The sequence below is a fragment of the Haemorhous mexicanus genome, chromosome 13 (assembly GCF_027477595.1).
Source record: "Haemorhous mexicanus isolate bHaeMex1 chromosome 13, bHaeMex1.pri, whole genome shotgun sequence".
Taxonomy (NCBI): Eukaryota; Metazoa; Chordata; class Aves; order Passeriformes; family Fringillidae; genus Haemorhous; species Haemorhous mexicanus.
In genome coordinates, this window is record NC_082353.1 from 15,568,244 (window position 1) to 15,596,022 (window position 27,779).

Sequence of the window (27,779 nt, forward strand, 5' to 3'; positions counted from 1 at the left end):
TCCTGGCTGGTGATCATCACATGCCTTGGAAAAAATGATTTATGATACTTATCCTGGCTAATGTAAACGTGGATGCTACTCAAAGTGTCAAACCCACTTTAAAAAATCTCAGTAAGGTATTTGTCTTCATAATGCTACTCACAGTGGGGATCCCCAGGTTAATTATGTATTATACAGAGTCAATTGTTGCATCTTAATTTCATGGAAAGGTGATGCACATGTTTATTATATTACACAACACTTTGTTGTTTATCCGCACGGTTTTCCATAGTGCATTCTATTCTTTCCCAGGTGAAAATATTTATTGACCAAAATGACACAGCAAGATTAGTGTGTTTTAATTCCCCATCCAAAATGAGACACCAGGACCATGGAACCTTTCACTTTTGCACCAACACAGGGACAGGGGCACTAGGACAGATTTAGTGAAAGCCATCACAGCATGACTCAGACAACAGCACAGCTGCTCCAGCGTGACACCCCACATTACCTCCATCCCTCTGCTGCCACACTAGATCATCATGGAGTCTAACAAACCACTGAAACTGTGTCTTGGCCTGGCAGCAATGTCAGGCAGAGGAGAGCCCTGTGAGGTGTGTTCTGCTCCCTGCTGTGCTGCCCCAAGCACCCCCAGCTCAGCAGAGCCTCCCCAGCCCGCGCTCGCTGCGCCTGCCGCACACTGCTGCGCTCTCTGCACTGCTGAGCTTTATTCCTTCCCTTTGTCATCCAGCAGCTCCAGGATCCCCAGTGCTTTCCCTGGATTGAAGCTGCCTTCCAGGCCACTAAACACTTTCATCTGTTCCCTCCAGCCCATGTGTATCACTGCTTTGTCTCTTACAAAGGAATGACCCATAACACACACAGTACTCCACAGGAGGTGTTAGCACACTGGTCTACAGGGATATTAGAACATCTTCCAAGGCTCCCTGTTTCTTCACACACACAGGCATCTTACTCACTTTTTTTTTCTTTATTGCTGCTGCTTCACATGGCACAGACATCTTTATCAAGCTGTCTTTGTAATAGCTACTTATGTTTTCCTGAATGGTTAGAGCTAATTCAGAGCCCAGCCATGTGTCTGAATGCTTTAAACTATTCCTTCAAAGATGCTGCACCCTGCCACTGCCTATGTTTCATCTTCCATTCTAGTACCCACAATCTTTCAGCCCTTCTTCCCACGGTATAATTTGCATCAGCTGCTAGCAACAGATCTTATTATCTTATTATCTCCTTGCCTTCCAGTCATTCAAATTATAAATACTGACCAGCACCAATTCACAGAGTGGTAAATGGATTCACCTTACATTTCTTTCCATCCCAGAGTTGCCTTATCCTACCCACTTTTCCCAGCCTTTTAACTTGGTTTTGACTACACATGGACCCTTTTATTTCTCACTCCATAACTCCCAAAATTTCTTTTTTTTTTCTTTTCTTTTTGTGGGAGCTTCTCTTTTCATCAGCCGTGACTCATCTGGGATGCCCACTGATACCATTCTGCATAAAAATTAGCCTAGGTTCATCCTTGAAAGCCATGAATGAAACTTTATATACTAATTTCTCATTTGTCCTCTAGCTCCTACACTTCTTTAAAAAACCAAAAAATCATATTATCAAGGCCCTATTGATTCTATTAATACTCTCAATCATTGGGTTTTGTTATCCCAGTGTTAGTCCAGGTCCTGTGGACCACCTAATGGTGGTTCTCCCATGGCATCAGATAAGGTTTTAAACATAAGGAATCATAATTATGATTATTTACCTTATGGAACCTGGTTTAGACAGTCAACTGCTGAGTCTGCTGGCCAGTTTTAAAGATTTCTTTTTAGTGGTTCAATTTCTTAATTTCCTTACAACTCCTACAGGAAAAAAAAATGTAACTCACCTAATTCTGTGAGTTACAACCTTAATCAAATATCAAATAACAGAGCAGACAATGTGCAAGCACTGATTTGTGTACAAAGCAGCCAGCATGGTCCCACAGCACCCTGCTCAGTTCTCATCCTGGCTGCCTGCAAACTCTGCCAGGGAACTGTCGCTCCAGAATGCATCCAAATCTCAGCCTACACAAACTCTAATTGTTCCAGTCCTTAGAGTCCCTTATTGTTCTCCAAATCACACCTTGAAGCATAGAAGCTTACTTCTTTCTTCCAGGTCTCGGTCTGCTCTCCACAAAATCCCTCATATCCCTCTGCCAATGGCCTCAGAGCAGAGTTTCCACCTGGGGTGGCTTTTCTGGGCACATCAGATGGCACACAGCAGCTTCCATGGTGGAATAATTACATGCACATGTCCAGAAGAGATTCTCTTGAGGCCCTCTGTGTGCTGGTCTCCTTAAAAACTTACTTTAAATAGGCCTTCACCCAGACCTGACAGGTGAGAGGTAAGGACACAGACCAATCCACAGCCCTGTACCTTCCTCTCCTGTTTCAGTTTTCATTACTATAACCTTTCATGCCTTCTATATCCATCCCCTTATTCTGATACATGTCAAGAGCTACCTGAGACTTTTTTCCTAAATTATAAATGGCTCCCCCAGGCTAATTTCTTTTTTCCATATCACAAATTCTCTTTGGTCAACTTCAACAAACACCATCAAAGCCAGCCTTCCCACCTATCCCTCCCTACAACCTCAGCATCAGTGACAGGAAGCAACTATGATTCTACAATTTATTGTATTAGCACTTCTAAAACAACAAAGGAGGCATTGATTTTCCAAGCCAAAGGCACATGGGAAAGCTCAAAAAGCCTCTCTGCCCAGCTCAGATCAGAGGAAAGAGACACTGCAGAGGAGAGGGCTTCCCTCAGCCTGGTGCCTGCTCCCTTTGAAGAGGGAGGATGGAAGTACAAGCCAGGAGCTCACTGGCTGTTCTCTTACAGGTGTCAGTGTAATCATTCTGACACAGGACCCTTCTTGCTGCTTGTCACATTTAACAGAAAAATGGACAATAACAGGGAAAATATGACCCTTCTTTTTTCTTTCTTTCTTTTGAATACTCTATACGAGTCACCTGGAGAATGGCTGATAACACTGAGGGTAATTCAGGCAAAAATAGTGCAGAACCCTCTCTGATGTCTGCTCTGATTTAATATAGGTTCACAAAATGAACATATAATACAATAACACCACAGAAAGTTACAGAATACATGAGAAAGCTGGGTCAGAAGGAGATTTCACCAGACAGCCCAAGGGCAAGCTACTAATAATTTCATTCAGAGGCTGGGTTAGGAAGGACATCCTGCAATGAGTCCCAGGGATGTGATATCCACAGTCAGAAATCAGAGATCAAGGAGGTCCTTTCAGGTGAACCAGCTGCCATTAACCACTAACAAGGGTTTGCAGGCCTGCAGAGCCCAAAGGTTCATTTCATCAGAGCCCACTTGTCCAGGGGCACAAACTAAACTGAGAGCCATTAAGATACATATGCTGGATATTTATACCTTAAATTTTATTGGAAAAAAATATTTCTAAAAGGAAAGCAAAAAATGAGGACCAAAAAAAAGCTTCTAATTTATTACAGGAGATAGGAACTTGTGGTGCTTGTCCATGAGGAGCTGACCTGGAGCATGCAGATGGTTTTAGACATTTGAACATATTCACCAAGGAGAACATGGGTCAGAACTGGCAGCTGGATACTAAGTTTTGGAAACCACCTGTCAGTATTTTCCCTTCTATAATCCTACCAGCAGAGGGTCAGTTTAATACCTACATACTCTCTGTTTTAGGAGAGACAGAGACAAAAAAAGTATTTGAAGACTGTGAGGAACAGACTGAAGAAAGGCAGACAAGTTCAGAGACACAGAGCTATGGTGAGGAGAGGCAGCTCTCTCAAGTGGGATAACTGATGTGACCCCCAAAAGCACATGCTGCCCCTTGTTCTGCCATGAACATGTCCACATTCACTTTTTCAGAGATGCAGACCAGAAATAAGCAAATGGACGCCAGCTGACAAATGTTTCACCCAGAGGGAACATCAGGTGAGAAGCACACAGGACTTGTAAAAACTAACTACAAGTTTCTGAGTCTTTCAAAATCTACTGAACATCCACAGCAAAGCAGACAAACATTTATCAGCAGAGGAGAGGCTGACTCCAGGTTACAAGCTCTCAGGATTTTTCATCTTGCAGATGTACTACCTGAGAAAATTTGCATATAAAAACACACTGGCTTTTTCTTAGGAGTCCTTTTATGATTTCTACTGAAAATGATAATCCTCTGTTTGTGACATTGCAATCATTTCTACTACAATCAAGTGTTCTGTCCAAAAGGAGGATTACTGCTTCGGTTTGGAAAGTGCATGGACTTTCAGAGGAGCTAAGGAAATTTTCCCAAGAAAATGACCTTGGTAATAGAGAACAAAGACAAAGATATAAAAACAACACATATGATCAGAACTGCCTCTTCCAAGAGGCATCTGAAGACCTTTAAGTTCACAAAACCTGATATTCCTACAGATGAGGAGATGGAGACAATGGGGACAAAAAAGCATCAAGACATTCCTCTGTACTGTGCTATTCCAACATTCTCTCAGGTTTTTCCTTTGACAAGCTATTAATGTTTTAAAACTAAACATCACAGAGACATATAGAAAACCCAGAGCAGTTTTCAACTCCATCCTTTCAGCAGTGTCCTGTGGGGAGGAGCATCTCTGCACGTGGCACTGAATGTCAAACAACTCACTTAAACCTGTGCCTCTGGCAGCTGCTCAGAAATCCACAGAACAAACAGTTAAGAAAAAGGGGAAAGAAAAAAAAAAAGCCTTTGTTTTTCTGCCTTTTTTTTTCCCCTCAAGAACATAATTTAGCACGACTTTCCACAGAATAATTTGCATGGGATTACCCACAATGCACTGCATTATGGTAATACATTTCAGCCTCTGATGCATATTAGACTGACAGTGCTAAGAATCTGTTAAAGGAAAAATAAATGATACAGGATAAATGATGATGTAAGACAGGACAGTTAACATTCCACACTTGTGTAATCTGCCAAATTTCAGTCTAAAACTGGCCTAAGAAAGAGAACAAGACTATTGTGCACTCAGAACAGCTTTAGGGAACGTTCCCAACTCAAGCAGAAAACAATACCTGACTGAGACATGGATGCAATCACAAAGGAGTGGAAAGTACAACAAACCAGAACTAAGAGCTGAACAGAAGACAAGGAGAGATTTTCTTCATTTCTTTGATTTCCCAGTGGGTAGCACTGGAGGGAATATTCCTTCTTGCCCATCCAAGGATGGATCAGTTCACTGCACTTCACCACACACATTCACTCACTCTGCCTTCTGCCCCTCTCCAAGCCCTGCTGCATCTTCTGATGCTGGTAGCGATCCCTAAGAGATCCTGGACAGATTCTGTGCTCAAAAACAGCTGTCCCAAAATGCTGAGCCTCAGGGCTGTGTGGTCAGAATCCAAACTGCTGACACCTCCTTCCTGCACTCACGGATGGCAACTCAGCCCTTCAAACACTTCCTTCTGATGTTTTCCAGAACTGGTCTTGCACTTTCCCGTCAGAAATATCCACAGGAAAATAGAATCAAATATTAACTCTCCCTCTTCAATCAATTCCACACACTGTTTTCCTAGTATTTGAAGCAATCAGCTATCACTCCTCAAAACCTGAACTGAGGACTAAGTCTCTTTTGCTATGCAATGGAGAGCCATTTATCTGGCATGGAGACTTTCCCGCACAGCCCTCAGACAAAGAGGAGCAAAAGGCAACAAGGAGGGAACAAATTATAGGGCTGGTCAAGGGGAAGATATATGGTGAAAAGCAGGATTTTTCCATCAAGGTCTCTTCATTAGTCCTCTCAAAGCTAAGTCACAGAAAATGAACAATATAAGGGTTGAGGCCAAATTATATTTGCTGAAGAGGAGTTATAGAGATTAGGGTATTAATTAATTGAGACAACGATGTCAGCAAGGGCCTGACCTTTATTCCTGCCCTAGTAAGAGCTTTGTCCCTGGTGACTTCCAGCCTGCATGCTGAAGCCATTTAGATACATCCCTCAATTAATCTCAGGATACCCTCTGGGATGCTGGAGAGCAGCGCTGTGAGCTTCAAGCAGGGATGCTGAATCAGAGGAGGAGTAGCCCAGTCAAAGGCACCTCATCAAGGGCATTGGCAGAGCTAGGGAGAGAGCCCACAATTCTCTTTACCTCTCACACTTCACCCCTCGTGGATAGGAACAAAGTTCTTTGAATGTATTAATCTGGGATTCTGCCATACTTTATTAAAATAAAATAAAAATCAGAAACTAACAAGAAATAAAGATTAGGTTTAAAAAAAAAAACCCACCGCAAAACCACAGTAAAGAGCCTGGTTTAAACAGAACTTGTATCATTTATATTCTGTAATAAAAAGCCAGCAATACATGAAACTTGGACAAAATGCCAAATACTACTGAGACCAGGACAGCAAGCAGGTCTTCAGTCACATCCTGCTTCTCCCCTTTCCATTGAGACCAAGTCCTTCCCTCAGGCAGATGAGCTGCCATCCCCTGAGCTCCTGCCACTCTGACAAAGGATCTCCAGAGTCCACAAGTGCAGCTGGATGACAGGACACCAGGTAGGAAAAAGAGCTGGTGCTGTCTCACACAGCAGGGATGGACAGGGGTGGAATCTGTCAAGGCTCAAGAAGACAATAAACAATCACAGTTTTTCAGAGGCAATCAGGGGACCAAAAAGCCACATGAGTTGAGGACAGAGTGGTGATTCTCAGGGATGGATGTAACATTGGAGGGTGCCTGCTGCTATCAGAATAGATGTGGTTATAGTGACTGAGAGCCTGAATTTCTTTTGCCTCCCAAGCAAAAGCAGCAGACACATCAGCCCATCGATCTTGCCCACAGGTTGCATCAGTCCAGACTCCTGTCCACAGACTGAGTTCCTGGCTTCACTTAGGACCCTCCTTGTCACTGCAGATCCACCAGTGATTCCTAGGCTGACCCCAGTCACCACCACTGGACCTGATCCTGTTTCACTTGTTTGTGCTCCTGGCTTGACCTAGGTTCTGCTTCATCACCGTGGACCTGCTCAGTGACCTGGGCTCTGGGTCAGATCTGCCCATCCTTCACAGGCCTGCTCAGCTTCAGGCTTGGCTGGCAAGGAGAGACATCTGGAATTAACTCAATTTCTCCCATTGCTTGCACTGCACTTAACTCTTCTCAGTGCAGGCTCCAAATTCCCTCCACTCCAAATGTGCAACAGTGCAGAGGTTGTAGCTTGGACAAGAAAAATTGTTCCCTCAACATGTCTGTCCATCCCTAGCTGAGCTGAACCTGCCTGTCCCTTCCACTTCAGTCCTGATGCTGGAGAAAGCTCAGACAAGAAGATCTCTGGTGTGGATGGAGCCTAGACTGGCACATACTCAGCTTTGTTCCATGCTCCTCCATTTAGAGGTTACAACATCCCAAACTACACACAAACTTCACTGCATTACACTGCACTCACTTGTCTGGCACCTTCTTGTCTATAAGGAGCCAACACCTGTCACCTCTCAACTGTCATATTTGAATTTGGTCAAAACAATTTTCCAATACAAGTAAGCCTTTAACTTTAGGTGATGAATTAATTTTCATTAAAGCCTGCAGGGTTACCTCATGTCAGAACCCAGCTACAAAAATAGATTTCCTTTCTCTTCCCTAGCTATTGTTGGCAAACATTAGTAATAGTGAGAGAAGCTATTTTGGGACTTTTATTGGCAAGTCTTAAGTTCAGACACAAAGGAAGTAATTGGCTGACAGTGGAGGAAAAAGCACTAGACATGGTTTTCAAGAAAATACCGCTTTCTGCCAAGTTCTTTATGCACAATTTCACTGGGAAAAAACCCCAACACCAAACCCCAAAACAACAGAAAACCAAAAGGCTTTATTAACTGCTACTAACAGAGACACATCTGTGAGGATGAATGAGAGAAAACAGCACATATGGAAAGTTCTGTCTCAGACTGACAATCACCAATGTTCAAGGACACATCTCTGAGACACAGGTACCATAACAAACACACCTGTTCAAAACTACACAATTAAAATAACTTGTTCACCATGTACAGACACACCAGTCTTGCATACTTGGAAGTGTGAAAGAAAGTGCTTTGGACTAGTTCATTCATGTATGTGCCCACATTCAATCAAAGACTTCAGCAAAGACGAGTCTGCACTCAAAAATATTTTCTGCACACAAACACTCCACCAGTACAAACACACCTCTTGTGAGTCAGGAAAATACAGGCAGGAGCTAAATAGAAGCACACAGAGATTCATATCTATTTCTCTTGTAAATCATGCACACAGTCTTCACTCATTTATTAGCACCATGCTAATAATTTCTGTTAATTAGTGTTAAAATGGGAAAACATGATAATGCAGATCTTGGTCCTTTACAAGTGAATTAATTACACTCAGCACTACCTGTCACCCCCAATACATACAAAGGAGGAACACAGACTTGTTTTTCTATTTCCCAGGCATTTGCTTCAGTGTAACTAGGATTTATTCATCAATGAGCTAAGAAACGAGACAATAAAATTCACTAAAAGGAAACATAAAAATTAAGCCCTTTCCCACAAAGTCATGCTGAGCAGTACAATCACTCAGACTCTTCCAGACTCCTAATGAAAATCAAAAATGTTTGGCAAATGATTTAGGAAAAATATAACCTGTTCTTTTTCACTTCTTTGTCTGGGTATGGAGACTGTACATTTGTCAGCAAGCAATGGATGATGCAGCTTATATCATGCATAATCATAAACCTGTGCTGTGTCTGGTGCCACTAACCTTGCTGTGCATCCAAAACCCACTTAGGATAACGTGCAATCAGTGAAGACAAAGTCTTTATTCAGTCCCTGAGAGTTCTTATTCCAGGTTTGCTGTGGGCACAGCCATTCACAGGGACTAATCACCCACTCACACAAAAATCATCAGTTCATTACATGGGCTACACATGGAATTATTCTCTCCATGTACCCTACTACTGATTTTTCCTTCAAGTGGAAAGCAAATTCTCTACAATCCCTATATAGAGAGACTGAGCTCTGTATACATAACAAATAATTTTGTGCTGCTGTACAAAAAAAACATGCTATGGGCAATGGAGGAAAAAATTCTTAAGGTTTTATTTTTTTATTTTTATTTTTTCTCTTTCTCTTTTAAATTCAAGAACATATACCTGAAAGAGATGTATTTTGGGATTATGCCAAGCCTCAGTAGTATTGACACAGAAATATGGGTAAAACCTTTCTGGTTGTCTTGGGAGCATTCTGGCTGTCTTAAAGGAGAAGGCCTTCAATTACTGATTCTGCCTTTTTGGAATCTCTTTAAGGTTTAGATTCTGGGTGAGGAGTTATGAGAGCTCACATTTAATTCAGTTTATCATAGCTGTACACTCCCAAATGAAATCAGTGGAACTGACTGGAAAGAGAGGATATTTAATGAAGCACCTTGGGGCTTGAAATATCTGTTATTCAGTCTTCATGAAATAAACCTCTCTTCAGAATTTTACATTCCCTTATTTCAACCAGTCAGGATCTCCAGCAAAGCCAGCCTGACCTTAAATGCCATCTGGACTGTACTTATGTATTCCAAACACACCGAGAAGAGCCACATGCTTCTCATTCTTGGGGTATATGAGAAGATAATAAGCCAAATCTCTACCACAATAATTTGATTCCTCTTCAGGCTGTGCCTCTTTTAAGAACCTTTTCACGTGAATTCATAAATCTACCCAAGCTTTTCCTTTCCCAGAGAATGCAACAAAAGATTTTTCCAAAAAATATGTGATAAATCCTGATAAGATTTCTCCTTTCTAGCAATGGAGCCATTCATGCTCCACCAGTGACAGCACTGAGTCAACAGCGCACTCACTAAACTGTTATCTTAGTTCCCTGCTAGCAAGGTCTAGCCTTGTAATTAGGATCATGAGCATGAACCAGTCACCATTTACACATCTGTGGGATGCTGAGCATCTCTCTCTCAGCAGGCTGAGGGCACTTCAAAAGGCTCTGACTCCACATCTCCATCTCCAGCTGAAATGGTCTTGCTTTGCCCTGTACTCCTCTGCCACTAAATCCATCCACCTAATTTTAAATGCAAAATGTTTGTGCTGAGAAAGACATGCCTGAAAAGCTGTAGAAGACCCTAAAGAAAGGTAAGGAGAGTTAAGATATGAAAGTTCCTTTCCACCTTTTAATAAACAGCATATGAAGAGCAAGGAGGAAACACTACAAGGGATAAGCTGTTCTTCCTGGCCCTACAAGCAGCAGGCAACAGCTCAAAGCAGCAGCTGTGACAGGCACTGCCTGTGCTGGTTTGCTTTCCACAGCCCCTCACATCAATAAAGGTGTCATTGAACAGGGGTGCTGTGTGAGGAGGCTGCCCCATCCTTCTCCTCCCATCCTGGCTGGAGGAAGGGATGGGACAGGACCTCACAGGGCATTCATCTCCTTTGCTGTCCTGTGGGGTCCCACAGGCAAGCAAGAAATGCACCAATGGCAGTGTTGTGAGCATTCTGTCCTTCAGAGCTCTGCTGCAGTCCTGTGCTCTGCACACCTCCACTCCAATTAGTTACAAATGGAAGGGAACTGAGAGACAGAATTCCCCCCAGCTTTGCATTTATTAAAAGGTCACCAAGGAAATGTGATTATTTTTTCCTGTGAAGAGATATCAGAAGCTAATGAAATCTGAACTCAGTCACTGCTGTGTGCTTCTTTTCAGTCTTCCTTTAGAATTGAGCTTCCTTTCCCTTTCACAGGCTACTGCAGACTCCCATATGTGCTATGGCAGGCAAGATTTAACAGGAAGGCTGAGGTTATGCACCTCTGCCTTCTTCCTACCCTACCTGCACTCAGTGTCACCTGGCAGCAGAATGACAGAGCTCATCATCATTTTAGTTTAGTTTAGGCACCTTTCCTGGTATAGATCCACAGGGAACATCTATGTGCATTCCACATATCCACACAAAGTACCTGCACTCATAGTAGAATCATAAAATCATTTAGGTGGGAGAAGAGCTCCAAGGTCAGGTTCAATCTTTGTGTTAGGCTCAGGCAATGCTGATACCAATTACCTGTGTTTCATGTTCTGCCTATAAGCAGAGGTAAATGTGCACTCACACACGTACACACAACCTTGTGCAAACCTTCTTCAAAGTATAATCTCTCATTTGCACACAGCCAGAATAAGCAAATCCATGGGAAAATCATAATCATGTACATCCTGTCACTCACCCATGCTGCAATCCCTACAAACCTGCATGCTCTGTCCCCAAGCACACACCCTTCCTGACCCCCACCTCTAGGAATGCAAGAGGTCTGGGAATCAATAACCATTTACAGCCCTTCAATCCACCACTGTCAAGTTTGTTCTCCCCTGTTTGCAGTGACAGACAAGCAGAGTAAAGATGCAGGACATCAGTATGCAGAGGAGGGGAGGTGGGCACTGTGTCAGCATAAAAAGCAGGAAGACACTGCTGAATCCAGTTGAGGCTGTTCTTGACTCCTGCAACCAACTGAGCAGAGCTGCCACTGTCCCAGAAATCTCTTGCTTTATTCCCAGGACATCAATGCAGAACAGAACAGGGCAATAACCACAGGCCATTTCCAGAAATAACATAACTGTTCATAGGAAAATTCAGAAAGAATTCCATTCACCTGTTTCCAAAGCCTAAGCAATGACCTTACCCTCATAAAAATGTGCTGCATGATCAATATCATACCAAAATGACTTGATCCTACATCCTACAGAGGAGACAGCATGATGCTAAACACACTTCAGGCACAGCAGGCCACCCTCAGAACTGTCAGGATGCTTTGCTGACCTTTTAAAGAGAATGAACATGCAAATGCAGTTCACCTGAAAGCAGTCAATACCTCTGCCAATGGATTTCAACCAGCTTTGCAGCACCCAGATTAACCAAAAATCTGACAGTATTCCCAGAGTCTGACATGAGCTCTAACCGTGTATCTCTGCCACAGCCCACAGCCTCACCTGCAGAACCAGCACCTAAACATCCCAGAGCTAGTCAAGGTCAGCCCACAACATGGCCTCATTCTCAAAACCCTGAATTTGCCACTATCTATATTCAGAGATCTCAAGTCTACATTACAAACAAATCCTATTATGCCAGGCCTGAATCTCTCCTGGGCTGGGACTGGCATTAATATAAATATAATTATGGTTGTTTAATAAATGTACAATGTCTGCAGATGTATCTCGTTAAGTCAACCACTAGAGTGAATTTTACATTAGTCCTGACAAGGCCTGTTTTCAAAGCTGACATTTAATACCAGCCCCCAGTAGCAATCATACTTCAGGGTACAAAAATCAAAGGATTTGGTGAGAAGTAAATGTGTGAACCACAGAAGGAGTTTTGGTGGCTTGTTGCAATACCCAGCCTGTGCAACACCTTTACCTAGAGCTGATCAATCAGATAAGAAATCCAAGTAATTTCTGTGTATGTGAAGGTTAGCAGGGTTGTTCCTGACCCAGAAAAATCTTCAATGCTGTGACCCCTGGAAGTCTTTCCAATCATTGAAAAACACTGGCTTGATCAGAAAAGTGACCTTTCTGTCGCTCTTTCCAAGCCAGCCTGAGCTCCACTTTCAGATCCCATTTATTTCATTCTCCCTCACTGGAAGAGACAGAAGGGCTGCTCTTAAAAGGTCATTAGAAAATTGGTGTCCAGCTGCCTACTGCACACTCACAGATTTCATCTTGGGTGGAATGGTTCTGTCTGGTGGCACAGGCCACAGGCTTGACTTCAGGTGCCAATTCACCTGGAGTAGGAGAGCTGAAGGTTGTGAAGGAGTCACCAAGTAACTCAGGCTTGTTTGTGTTGTGTTGTGTTGTGTTCCAGGGCTGTCTCCCTTCCTCCCATCACGGCCAGCCAGCCAGGCATATATGCTCTGGGCCATCAGGGGTGTGCAGCCCTTCTCCCTAACTCACACAACAGATCCAAGCTTATTCCTCCTCAAGGCTAGGAAGAAAAATAAGAGAAAGGCAGTAAAAATAGAACTGGAAGTATAATACAATGTAAAAAAAAAGAGGGCTAAAGTAGACAGAAATGCTAGATTCATATTCCATTGTTTTCATGTAGAGATAGTAATTCAAACCAAATAATCTCACTTGACTTTCAATTATCTTGCAAGATAAAATCATTTTATCAACTAGCAGCTTCCCCTCCAAACTAGAACAAGTCTCTGCACAATCTGCTAAGCAGTATCTTTTAAACAAATGACTAGTTTAAAAAAAAAGTGTATCTATGAGGAAAAGCAAACTGCCTCATGGATCCTGTGGCAAGAGAAAATCTATATATCTGTTCTAAATTGTATTTTATCAAATAAGTGATCTCCAGCAGGACTAAGCTACTGTAAACTGGACAAAATTTCTAGGCCTCTTTTAGCCCTGGTAGTACACAGCCATATTTCTGTCCCAAAATCATTTACAGTATCTTCCTCAAACTCGTTATAATAACATCTTTTTCGCTGTTGCTTTGTATGAATCTCTGATTCAATTTCATTGTGGAATTCAGCCATTACTTCCAGCACCCCCAAAGGAAACTTTCTGCTTTATTCATAAAGCTAAGAGGAGGTGGGAAACAGAAAGAGATTTGGTGAGAAATGTTTTGAGAAAGATGCTTTGTCTAAGACAAAACTTCTTTGTGAGAGTATGACAGGATACAGGTGACCTTTCTCAGGAAGAGCTGCTCAGCTCTTGGGGGATATTTTTGATCAGACCCCACAAGAAAAATACCCTTTCAAGCTGAGCTACCTCCTTCCCTACGAGGGATGGGGGCTGTTCTATTTTAGGTGAGTACCATTGCTCCTGGGTTGTGCAATTAAGTCTCTTTCTGGCTCAAGGAACATCTCATTATTTACACAAAATATTACAACTCTTACATGAGAAGCAGGGACGAGTTCAACAAAAGACCTTCTAGCAATCTAAATCCTTGCTTTGAAGCAGGCAGACTGGAATCTGAGTTTTCTTCAGCCAAAAGAGGGTAGTGACCTGCTGTGTGATCAGCTGTTTTCAATTTTTGCAAGTTATTTTAAAAGGCTGTGTTTTCACCCTAGTGCAAAATGGGAACATTGGCTTGAAATATCAGAAGATTTCAAAGACAACACCCTGCTTTCCCCAAGTACATATCAATATTTTTATCTTCTGTGGCAAAAGGTGCTGAGAAAGTGTTGAGTGTGGAGATGATGACGACAATGGAAAATAAGGCAAAGCATCTTCAGAGGTATAAGTCCTAGCACCAGCCTAGTAAGAATTTGGTCTCTTTAAATCCAATCCCTGAAACAAAAATGTTGTACTCGGACTAAGTATACAGTCAACAGAGTAGAAAGTTTCCTATTTCCGGGTCAGAAGTTACAAACTGAATAACTCTGTCTCATAGATGCCAAACCATGGCAGATAGAAAAGGCTGTGAAAAGAAACAGTTTGTTCCTTTTGCTCTTGGTCCAGTGACCTAATAAATCCCAGAGGAAGAAATTATAAGGGCAAAGATAATCAGGGTTTAGTATCATCGTTATTGAAAACACCTGGACAAGAACCATAATCTTTGAAAATATTAACATGGTAATGGGTGGAAAAATAAATGCTTCTAACAAATGTTAGGCACTACTTTAATAAAGGCATCTGTTTAAAAATCTCATCCATGCAATAATTTCCATAGTAGTGTTTCAGAACTTATTTTCTGGTGATGGTCTCAAATACTGTTCTAAGGACTGCCATGAATATTTACTCTTTATCTTCTTATATCCATTCCCAACATTACAATGGCTCATGTCTATTTTCCTTATTCTCTTTGTTCAGGGACAATAAATCTATGCTATCATTTCTCACAAGATTATTTTCATGAGCCACATTTAGGGAAATGACCTTTACTCTTGTTTACTCATTACATTCAGAAATACTAGTAAATTAGTGCTAACAAACAAGAAACTGAGACTGAAATAACAGAAATGTGCCTCATTACAATCAATCATGTAGATTTTTCACCAGCATTATGAGTCACTGTCCTCTACACTAATTATTACTTTCTTTTTGCTACTCAACCAGCATCATTTTTAACTGAACATATCTTTAATTCTTGAAATAGAGAACTGTGCCTTTTTGGATACTCAACAAAATACTTTTTTAGAAAAGGACTAAATTTCTATTCATAATACTTCAATTTTTTTTTTTCCTCTTGTGGTCTGCTTTAACTCTAATATATCTTCAGCTCTGAAAAAACACCCTTATTAAGAAAAAAAAAATATACAAGAAAACATGTTAATAGGAACATTGTCCCCTGCCCACATTAAATGTAATTGGGTCATGATCACTGGTGTCTAGGTAACCACAAACTCCCACAACAAAGATTAATTCATCATTTCCTGTTACAAAGTAGTCCAAAATAGAACTGCAGTAGATACTACATCTTTTGTGTTACAAATTAGTCATCTGTAATGTTTGGAATCTTTAATAGTATTTACTGCTGCCACATGAAATCTCAAGTAGATCTCACCCAAACTGAAACCCATGGCTACACATTTACTTTTTCTGCATGGAATACAAGTGCTTCTGAGGTAGCTTATCCCATTTTCTGGTTTAATTCAGTGTGCCAAGGAGGATCATTTCCTAGCCTTTGCCATCCTACCTGCAGTATGTAGACCTGAATTATCAGTAAATGAAGATGCAGCACACTGCCCCCTCCCCTCATCCCAGCCAGACATGCTGCTGCCTTTTCTGTCCTCCCCAAGCAGGGAACAGACCAGTAGCTGGAGGTGTTTAAATTCAAGAATTTCAAAAATTTTCTTAGCAGGTTCCAGTGCAGCCAGTTAAATTACAGCTTATCAACAGAGATGATCTTTTAATTAGTCTTGCTCATTATTCTTTAGCAGTAGTGTGGAGACATTTGAGAAATTATTGCATCTGCACTGGTTCAGTTTATTTATGACAAGGTTTTTGAGTTTGAGCTGCATTTCTTTTCATAGGGCTTGCCCCCTTACCACTTCATGAATGGTTAGTTCTCTTCCTCCAGAGTGCAAGAGACCCTCATCCATGTGATCTCCCTGAGCACTGGAACACAGCTCACTTCTCCAAAAAAGGTCTTCTGCTTCAGATCAGTTTATACAACTGATAATCATCTTTCATTCCTCCCTAGATTAAAAACCTCTTAAAAACTCTCTGGTAAAATCACCAAGATTTTTGTCTTTCCTTTTCACCAAAAGCCCTGAAGAATCCTATCATATAGAACTCTGCCTATTTCTCTGCCATCTGCTCCCAAAATGCATCAACCAAGCGTGCCTTTGCATCTCACACTTCTGGTCTAGACAGACAATGCCATGTCACGTTGTGCTTGTGTTTACTCCTCAGTCCACTCCTGCTCAGTGAGACTCATTTATGACAACTACTTGGTTGAAAATATCCCAGTGGTTGTTTGTTTTGCAGCAAAAGACATTCAGAGATATCCTTCTAATTCTCTGTAGAGAAGAGTATCACACAACATCAGCATAGAATGTCTCTGAATTCTCTTTCTTCTCTTGGCTGTCAGTAACCAACATTTTTTTTAATTATTATTAATTCTACTATCTTCAGCCTTGTCAGGTCTGAGCCTTCCCTGCTTATGACAAGTATGCAAATGATTTCTGAATTGTCCCCAATATCTGCATCTCTGCACATTGCATGCTGTGCCAAAATGTCTCTTTCTAGACCACATATCTTCACTTGTAGATCTCCCACCATCTGGCAGCACATGTATTCCTCAGACAAAAATTAGAATATAACACATCCAAGGCAGATCACAGCAGGTTTGGGGGGTTTTATTTCATCATGCATATGTAGTATGCAATGCAGGGTCTTACCTAAAGATAAGCCATAAAACTTCAAATTCCATCCCAAACTCTCCTGCTAGGCTTATCATCTTCGGTCTCAGAGTTCATCTGGCATAAGCATACCCCCACTTTGCAAGTTTATCACACACAGAAGAACATATTTCTGTTCTGGTATTCAAAACTAAAGTGTTTACAATTTAGTTTGGCTTAATTTACTTTAGAAATGAGTTAAGCCAAATTTAATTAAGGCCACCTTAATTCTGCTTCAGAGTGTTGACATGGAGCTTAATGTGGTTTAGCACAAGAATTTTCACTTGCACCTTTAGCTAATTCAGAGGCACTTTCTTGCATGTTCTGATATAGACAAACTATTAAAGAATTAAGCATGTTTAATTAATTATCAAAAAAGACTGAAAGGTCACTTAGGTTGCATTGTGTAAATACCTTCAAGAGAACAAACTCTAAGTTACTAAAGGTCTCTCTAGACTAGCAGAGAAAAACAGCACAAATGCAGCTAAAACATCAGGCAGATGAATTCAAATGAGAATAAGGCAATCATATTTAACAGTTACTGACACCTAGAAAGTGCCAAGGGATCAGATAGATTTCCAATCCTGTGATATTCTCAAATCCAGCCTGGATATTTTTCTGTTTACACAAACACAAGTTAAGGGGCTTTGTACAAAGCTGCCTGGGTGAAGCCCAAAGGCTTATCATGTACAAGAGGTCAAACCAGAAGAACTAACAGTCTCAACTAAGCATCAAAGCTTCATGAATTTGTTATTAAAATTCTGTTTTCAGTGCTTAATACCCTTCCCAGCAACTGCAGCCTTCCCTGCTACAGGACAGGCTGCACCTGGACATGGCAAAGGAGGGCAGGAGCACAGAGCTCCCTTTGCTATGACTGGGATATTTTTGAAGTTTTCAGTCAAACCTTGAGGCAGAATTACAGAAAGGCAGAGAGGCTGTGGAGCTGTCCTGAAGAGAACACTGCTATCATACCCAAGGAGCTGCAGTAGGAGCAGAATTTCCAGATGTGGACTTGTGCAATTCCCACCTTCTCTAGCTGGCAGACCTGACTCTTGCTCAAGGACAAGCCCACCACCCAGCACAGTTTGTAGACACACAGGTATTATTTATGATGTTTAAAGTACCAGGCAAGGTCACATGTTCTGATTTAAACAAAAAAATATGCCAGCACTCGCTCATTAAGGAAGGAATTTAGTACTGTCAATGCAGAGAAGTAATAATCAGATCTGCTCTACTGGGCAGATAACTGGAAACCATTTTTGTGGTGTAAGAAAAATAGAGAAAAGGTAATAATTAGTAAAAGAGTTCAACACATCTGAAAAATAAATAAATCTGAATTGGAAACAAAACAAGGAAATGAATCAAACAGAAAAGAGCTGGGTGGAACCAGGCTGTAGCTGCAGATTTGGAGACTGAAGAGAATGAACAGACCATCCAGTGTGATTTTAGGAGAAACCAGAGCAGGGGACCTGGATAACACAGTAGATAACAGAGGCATGAGGATGGCAGAGGGTGTGGATACAGAGCTGACAGCCAAGGAAACTGGGAACGACTGCAGCTGTGGGAAGCACATTTTACAAGGATACAGGACCCAGAAAAAGGAAGATTAGATTTCAAAACATAGTTTATGCTTAATAACAGATGGCATATACATATTATGGGCATCAACTGCTAGAATGCACTGCTGCAGGAAGCCCTGTCTGATAAAAGATTACAAAAGAGAATGAAAAAGTCACATATATATTCACAGAGACTGTAGCTCAAGTTTTGAAAATGATAATCAGGGTTCATGTTGTAGTGTGTGAAGCAGAGGAGAGGCAGGTCAGGCTGGTAGGATTATTTCCTTTTTGTGTCTTAGTGCAATTGAATCAGTTGCCTTACAGGCAGGTTTTGTTTCCTTCAGAGCCATGAGGAAACAGTGTCTGCATAAGGCAGGATGCCTGATTATATGGACCAGTGATCTGATCCAGCATGGCAAATGTTACGATCCTAAGAGGAAAGAAATTCATCTTTACAGAAAATCCTGTAATCAAAAAACTTTGAACTTTAGATGCTTCTAAAACTCCATGCACAGTCAAAGGCATGGCTCTTTTAGCCTGTGCTTTTCCACCTACCCATTCTTATTTTCCATGCCTGAGGAGTTCATGATTAGACTAGGAGCTTCATCAAAGGGCAATTTTCAGCTGCCAAATAGATTTGTACAATAAATCCACACGGGGCCAGATTAACAAGCAAGAGAGACATCAGAAATCAAAAAGCTAGCTGCTGTAATTCCCCAGAAAACTTGAAAGGATGATGTGCAATGATATTTGGGCTTTTAAAGGGGCACCACTGAAATGCTGCAGTTAGTTTTCATTAGGAATGTTGCTTTTCTGTTCCTTATCATTCCCGAGAGGTTTTTCTTTAGAAGACTGAGATCCCATGGACATTCAAGGTCATGCCATTCCTGATTTCTTAGTGGACTTCAAATAAGAAAGTAACATTTCATCCAGAAAAATCATATGTGTGTGTGTGACTGCAGTTGTCTGATTTGTCAGAATAATATTTTAAATAGAAAATGAAAAATAATCTTTAAACTTTGAGTTTGCTTTATTTTTATACTTTTTCTGTTTGCTGTAATAATTTTTACTGTGAATGTAGTTAAGGCTCTAACATCTGAAGTCAAACCAGGTCCTCAGCTATGCCCATAAACTGAATAAACACAATTCAGAGATTAGCCTGACCATAAATTGCTTGGCATTTTTCAGCCTTCTGGCACTACAAAAGACTGTTTGACTTCTGAGCATGACAACACTGATTTTAATACTAGGAGAGCTTGTTCCTCCTTGCAGCACATGGCCAAACCTACTCCCTCAATCACAAGGTGACAGCATTTGTTGTTTTTATGTCTCCACATGAGTACACTGGTTTTGTTCATTTTCAAATGGGGACACAATAGCAGTCACTTGTCAGCAGGGTGAAAATATGGAGGTGAGCCATTGATTCATGTCTTGTTCCCTCACAAAATACAATTTCTTCTCCATGTAACCCCAAGTGCAATAGCAAATAGCTTTTTTTTTTTTTTTTTTTGCTCCAAGTGCCTGGGCTGCCCAGATTGGTAATGTCAAAACCTGGGATTCTTCCATCAAGTCCTGTTCTCTCAAATTCTGGAAGATGGATATGACAGGACACTTGCACTTCTGTTTCTGTGCAGTCTTGTTGCTCATCCACTTTATAAAGAAACAGTGTGATAGCCCCTGTCAGTGCCTATCAATTCCTTTCTGGAGTACAGCCTTGGAATCTGGGAAGACTGGCTTCCAACCAAGTATCTGGGGAAGTGCAAAAGCAGCTGAGGGGGAAAAATCCCATAAAAATCCCAGAAACATCAGTTGTTTACAACACACTGGGGAAAAAAAGAAATCTAAAGATCAACATTCAAGACAAGAATTATCTAAGATGATGCCTGTTTTCCTCTCCCCAGCCTCATAGAGCTTGCTATGTCTGTCCCTAGGTTTAACAAAAAGCCAACTACCAGCTAGGGCACACCACTAACATTGCTAACATCATAAGCAGTGAAAGGAATGCAGGAGATGTCCTGGATTTGTTGGAATAAGTTCTCCAAGGGCGAGTCCCAAGCAGAAGGGGTAAACAGCAGAGCTAATGCAAGTGCATGACAGTGGAAAAGGGTGGGCCACAAAAGAGACAAAAAATAGACAGCTCTGCCTCTCTATTCTACATGCCAGCCATGTCCACTGAATCTCAACAGGGCTGGACACCTCCCAGCTTTGCAGAGTCAAATCTATTATGATCTCACCTCTGTTGTCATATTTTATTGTGCTGTAATTTAACCATATGGCATGGGACATCTTCTCAAGGTCATAGCAAATCAGGAATACTGCTGGCTAAACATCTCAGGAGAAACAATTATCAAAATAAGATGTGAAAAATTAATTATCTTCGTTCATGATCCAGTTATCACCAGTGAGCATCTTGTTTCAGACATACAAAAAAGAAATCAATTCCAATATATCTTTCCTTGGGTGCTCAGCAATTCTGAGAAGGAATAAAATACTATTTCCCAGTGCTCCTGATAATTCTTGCATTGGGTTTTAGTGCTTCCTGGGTGCTTTGGGGACAGGGAAGCTAAAGAAAGTTCTGTGTTTTTCTTCTCCAGAGTCTTTCTCCCCAATTTCGAGTAGCAGTGTGAGTTCAGGCACGATGGAATGTTCTCCACCCCCGAACACACAGATCTTGCAGCCCAGGAGCAGCAAAGCAGATGGCCTGAGCAGCAGCTAAAACCCACTGCAGCAGGTGCTGGGAAGGCCTTTTTCCAAAATGTCTTTCAATGCAGCATCCATGGGACACCTCACCAGATGGACCAGAGCAGGCAGCCACCCCTGGAGTGACTTCTTGAAAGAGTTAACGAATCATTCAGTCATGGAAGGAAAACATTTGCTTGTTTGTACAGCAGCAAACTCTGCCTCCTGGACTAAGGGCCCAGGGCTTTTCCAGAATCATTCACAAAGCACCAACATTTGGCAAATGTGGAAAGAAGTGCTGAATGTTCTCAACAAAAATTTTAATGCAGTTACACTAATGCCAGAAAACGTGTTTTAACCCTATATAGGGTTGGAAATACCCAAAACAATTCCCCTGTCAGAAACAACAAAACCAATACAGCAACAAAAAACAACCAAACAAAAAAATGCCACAAGCAAACAAATGAAAACAAACAAAAGACCCACAAAAAACAGACAAATAAAAATAAGCCTTCTTCAGATGTGATGACAAGAAAAATGACCATACTCAATGACTGATCTTTTCCAAAGCAGCAAGGTTAAACTGATTCTGGAATGGATAAGGAAATGGGAAAACAAAGAATGGAGACCAGCATTACCTTGCTGCAAACTTTACAGACTATATTAAATGCATATAAATAGCCCTCCCATATGCCAACACTGAGCACCCTCAACAAAAATTAGCAGATGGCAAAAACATCCATGACTTTAGGAAACAGAGATGGTATTTACACCTCATGTAGTATTGTTCACACCTGCCTTAATACAACTGTCTTATTCCCCATCAAAAAAGATGAGATCTGCTGGGGTGGTCCTACAGGCAAACTCTGGTTTTCATGTAGATATAAGGCCCAAAGAATTCTTGCAATGTTCTGTAATTTGCTTTTCCAAACAATCAGAGCGCTAAAATCAACACACCTTCAAACACGTCTGAGCGCAGTTAAGATGTGATTTCTTAGTTAGCATCCTGTCAAACAATGAAACAAACAGACCAATAAAAAGCACTTGACAAAGGGAAATACTCCTGCAGTTCATGTAAGAATTTCATGTAAGAACCTTGTAGATTTAAGTATCTATAGGAAGAACAAACACCCACCATGTCCTGATATGTTTGCTCAGAAACCCCTTCTCCCTTCTTCCCCCACCTCCTAAATACCATTAGTCCCTACAAAGCTCCATGAAGTGAGGCCCACAAGCCTAAAAGGTACAATTAGAATATCTCACAAAATGAATCACCAATCAATTAGTGCAAGGGGTGGGCGGAAATAACAGAGGCAGGAAAATAAAGCAAATAGGATGCAAACTTTTGCCTTGGGTAACAATTTAAGGAAAAGAAAAAAACAACACTCTTAATTTGAAACATCAATCCTTAGATTAATATTGGATAACTATTTTTTTCTATACTTTTCTTGCTGTTACAGCTGCTCCCAATTTGAGCCACTTTGGACCAGAACTGGAAGCAGACCTATCAGAAAGAAAAATTATTCTTTCTTATTCTCGGCATCTGCTTTAGAATGAGATCTCTAGAGCACTGAGGGTCAGCTAAAAAACACACATTTTAGAGATGATTTTTTTTTTATAAAAGAAGCTTTTGAATGCTTTTGAGACTGACTCATACTCAGGAAAAGTATAAGCTCTGGGGCACAAAAGAAATCAGAAATGGCAAAGAGTCTGTAAGACTTGCAAAGATGATGTAATCATTTTCCAGAAATGTACACCAGAAAGCGTAGAATATATCCCATTTCTTTATTTTTTCTATCTACAGCTACTTATCAAACATGCTTTATGGCAAGAATATTGATGAAATCATTTTTGTTGGTGGCTGAATACTGGCAACAGGCCAAATTAAAATTATTTGCAAGTTTCTGCACCAGACTTCCAATTACAACAACAGTATACATCTTACTGGAGAACAGAAGCAGCACTATGTGACCTGCAAACTCCATCAAAACAACTCAATTTCTGACTATTAACTGTAATAAACTGCTTATGAATAAAAGATATGTAAAAATTCCTCACAGAAATTTGGTAAGTAATCTTCAAAAGTAAGGGAGATAAAATATTTAATTGTTCACTGATAATTATGAAAAAATAGTGCTGCAATTCAGTGGTCAGTCATACATGGGTAACAATTTGGCTTATCTGGGCAGAAAGAGAGCAAACTAGAGCAGGCCTCTTCTGAAGAATGAGAAAGAGGAGAGGCTTTCATCTTGGCATATTCTTGTAGTTCAGCCAGTCTTTCAGGGCAAATATTTCATCACTCATCTAAATATGTCAGACCATGCTGGTCAGGCTAAAGGGGATGGATAATATTAGATCTTCTAATTAAACTAACTCTCACCACTTCTGTCCAGCAAAGATTTTTTGAATTAGTAACAAGAGTGTCTTATGAACTTATGACCACACTGCTCAGTGCTGAAGTCTCCAGTTCCATCCAAAGGAATGGCTTCTTCCTCTAATCAAGTCCTGTGAGAAAATTTGGGTTTATTCAATTCCTCTGACTCAGAAGAATTAAAATGGACAGGAAAAAAAAAATCATCTTATTTCTTAGCTGTCCCAAAAGCTTTCTTCAAAGAGAGACCCATACCAACAGTAAAATCTCCTTCACAGGATACTGTCAAGATACCTGCAATAATTTTAAAACTAATTTGTTACTCCTTGTTTATAATCCGTTTTGAGCAGACAGCTAAAATCTATTTCCATTAGTACTCCAACTCCTCCATCAGGCACATCATGCTAAGGAAACCACTTTTCCAACATAACATGTACACAAAGAGCATGGAACTCGATTTTTTAGATTAGCTGTATGACCAAGACATATGGTTTGGAACTCAGCTGTACACCCTGGCACTAAAGGCATTAGCTTGGAGGATGATGGATGCAATAATGAATGGAACAGCACAGTGGAATATGCTATGGAAGGGTCCTAATTAGCAGGTGAGGTAACAAGGAATCAGGAAGAATGGTGAAGGAGTGTGACATGACAGAACAGTAAATCTTCCTGGGTCAAGGCTGTACCTGCACTCAGCTCCTCACAGCACAGCCTTGCATTCAGACTTTTCAGAACCAAAGATGAGAAGGGGGCTCTGTATCCAATAAAATGGAGGCAGAAATTGAAATCAAGTTAAGCTGGAGGGGTAAAATCTCCAACGAGGGACCAGTGCAGACAGTCATCACATGAGCAAAGAAATGATAAGGGGTTTATCATTCTATTATTAATATTTTCTGGTTTGACCACTGGGCTGCAAAGCTGCAGAAACAGGAGGCAAAATTCCCATGAAACTTTGTTACTTTGTTTTTAGCAACTTTCAAATGAAGATGGGGCTCCTCGAAGATTGATTTGGGCAATCCAGACAAGATGAAAAAGAGTTTGGATATTTTACCACCTTCTTTTCTTGTTCCTAGGTTGAACAAAACCTTAGATAAGATCAATAGTTTCTTTAGTTTTATGTTTCGGTTCCTTAAGGGTAGTTGGCTTATTGCATTTCCATTGATCACACAGACAGGGAGATTCGTCAGACAAACCATCTCTTTTTTCCTTTCATTTCCATCCTCCTCTCCATTTGAAATCAAATGGCTTTTAAAGGAAGCTGGGGTCACGATTGTTTCTCATTTACATATCAATAGTACCCAATTCCTGTCTCTCTGTCACTAAAGTATTTTAAAATTTCAGTCTGGGAGAAGGGACACACATTCCAGGGGAAAAACTCTCACAGCTTTTCTATCAGGAAAACTAAGTTTTGGTTTACCTCAGCCCTTCCTTGACCTGAGATGAGTGAGGTACACTCAGCAGACTTGTGCAATTAATATTTCAACCTCTTGCAGCCTCTCTACAGCTTTCTTGATCTTCCTAAACTCTCTGGGCAATCCCCATCAGATTGCTGCCTCGGTGCAGCTCCAAGTGCTGAACTTGTGCTCACAGCCAGCAAAGCAGCTGCTTCAATGAATTCATTTCTTGAATTGAAAAGAAAAAAAAGCTTGAAAGTTGGAAAAAAACTGAAGACTAGTTCTGGTGCTCTCTTATAGAAGTCTGACCACTGATTCACTGAATGATGCTGGACTTGGGAGCCTCTGCTGCATTTAACAAGATGTTTTAATTCCTGCCTGCTGTTTGTACTTCAAGGCGTAAAAGTAACAAAACATAAGGGTGTGCTTGTCCAGTGGAAATTCTGGATACATCCCTACTGAGAGATCAGTCATATGACATTGAAAAACTGACTCAGTGATCCACAGTTAAACAAATCTTCCAAACCAAATGTCAGAAAGCCCTAAGTATAGGATGTGGACATCATTTTACTTCAAGGCGTAAAAGTAACAAAACATAAGGGTGTGCTTGTCCAGTGGAAATTCTGGATACATCCCTACTGAGAGATCAGTCATATGACATTGAAAAACTGACTCAGTGATCCACAGTTAAACAAATCTTCCAAACCAAATGTCAGAAAGCCCTAAGTATAGGATGTGGACATCATCTGCCTGAGAATTAGTGTCATTCTATTGCTTAGACACACACCCAACTTCACGGTCCAAGAGTGAGAAACTCGTGTTGAAGCCACTGGAAAAACATGACCACTTATGTAATTAATTTCCAGTTTACAAGAATGATTTTAGGGCTCCAAGATACTGATGAAGTAGCTTTGGCTTGACAGATGGAAGCTGAGGATTAAATGGTATTTATGCAACAAAATCTTCAGTCGGTCAATTCCACATTCTTACTAATCCACTTGTTAGAGCAAGTAAATAGGACCAACTCTAAAGACCACTAAAAAGAGGAAATAGCTTATAAGTCTCCACTTTCTGGAAGAAATATTGTATGTATTTATATGCAGCTCCAGTATAATCAACATAAGAAATTACATTCTATTTTGATACTAACAAGTTGGGTACTTAATGTATTAGGAAAAAATAGCGGAAATACTTTAAATCTGCCTGAATCATAGAAGCTGCAGTAAGTGTTTGTAGTATCCTTATAATAGAGAAATGGTGAAGGAATTATTCATAATGGAAATATTCATGTATCCTCCATCTTTGAGATAAATCATAACCCTAACCAAGCAAACAAAAACCAAAACAAAAAAAACCCATCAACTCAATAAACCAGAAACAAATATGTGACCTCATAAGCACAAATCAGTGATCCAATTAGGATTCAGCTTTTCAAGGCATTCATAATGGAAATTTCAGAACTGCTTTACAGCTTTCAGATTTCTTGAGAGCCATGAGAACATTGGATCCTCTCACCAGTCATGGCCCTCATATGTGAACATGCTCTTGTCCTCAGTGGCTGGTTGTGGCCCTGATCAGTGTCAACAAATAAGACAAGAAGGAGCATAAAAAATAATTTCATACATTTTAAGAGATTTCTCTTCCTACTATTTTAAGCATCTAATGACACACATAAAGAAAGTTTGGTTAAAGGCCTCACAGATGCTGATGGAGAACAAGTCACTAGATATTGATAAAATCTGATGTGTCACTGGTTTTAGATCTTACTGTGGTTATTTAAGAAATCATTGAAATCCTCCTCTACAGAGATCATTTGGAGCTTTGTCATTGATTTCAGTCAAAGTAAATTTCTCCCACTGTCTAAAAAGACTCAAACCCACTGTCTTGACCTGTGGTGCCTATTAAAAAGCCATTAGCACTTCTCAGGAGTAGGGAGTGTTAGATATAATTGCCCTGGGCATTGCACTCTCTTGATTTCAACTGTCTGCCATTTTTTTAATTCTGCCTTTCCTCTCCTGGAATTCATGTGTGTATCGTAGAGCATAGTTAACAGCAGCTGAATACTTCCTGCTACATTCTACAGAGAGGTAAAAGGATTAGTATAGAGCTTACAAAGATAATAATTTGAATGTCTTATTAATTAATTGTTATTTGTAATAATGGCTTTTTCCTTAAGGGTCTTTCAGGATCCTTAACTGCTTATTAATGTTGTACAGATAAGGATTGCTCCCTAGTGGAAGAAATGAGGTGAAATGTAGAAGCCTTTCAAATGAAAGCAACAGGTTTGGAATAAGAAAAAGCAAAAAAAATTAATCTTTTGAATGAATGGAGAATTATGATCACTCAAATACAATTACCCAACTCTATCCTGTGTGCTTAAAAACTGCCAGGAGATCTCCCAGACTGATGCCTGATGCATTTGGTATAAGTACAGTCCTTCCTACTGACCTCATTTGATGTGTAAAATTCTGGTCTGTCTAGATCACAGTCTCAGACATAGCTTGAATTCATTGACATCTGTCAAAAGTAGCCTTAGACTGATTACTTCTGCCTGTCAGGAACAGGCAACTCCAATGTAGGATTTTCACGGAGGCTCTTAAATTTAGCCATTTAGGTGAATGCTCAGGCAGTGAGCCTGTACCAACAAGTATTCCAGTTAATTACCTTAGAATTAGGCTCAAAAATGTCCCTATGATGTGCCAGAACTTTTATTACAAGACTGAGAAAGCTCTTGTAAGGATAAGTCCCTATATCATCCCCAAAACACTCCTTTCTTCAGCTCAGTGCTTTTGGCTGCAGACTGGAGTTTCCTTTTATTTCCCTGCTGAATGAAACCTCAGCGAGGGACTCTACTTTCTTGGCACTGAAGGTAAAAGAATGAGGGGTAAAAGAATGAGATTCCCCAGAAAAAAAATTCTGGCTATATGGGTCTG

The 27,779-nt window shown here is 40.6% G+C and overlaps 1 protein-coding gene across 4 annotated transcripts in view; it reads right to left on the reverse strand.

Annotated features, from left to right (window-relative positions):
- Nucleotides 1-27,779, reverse strand: part of AGBL1 (AGBL carboxypeptidase 1) — a 378,644-nt gene that overhangs the window by 193,275 nt on the left and 157,590 nt on the right. The window lies entirely within an intron of this gene.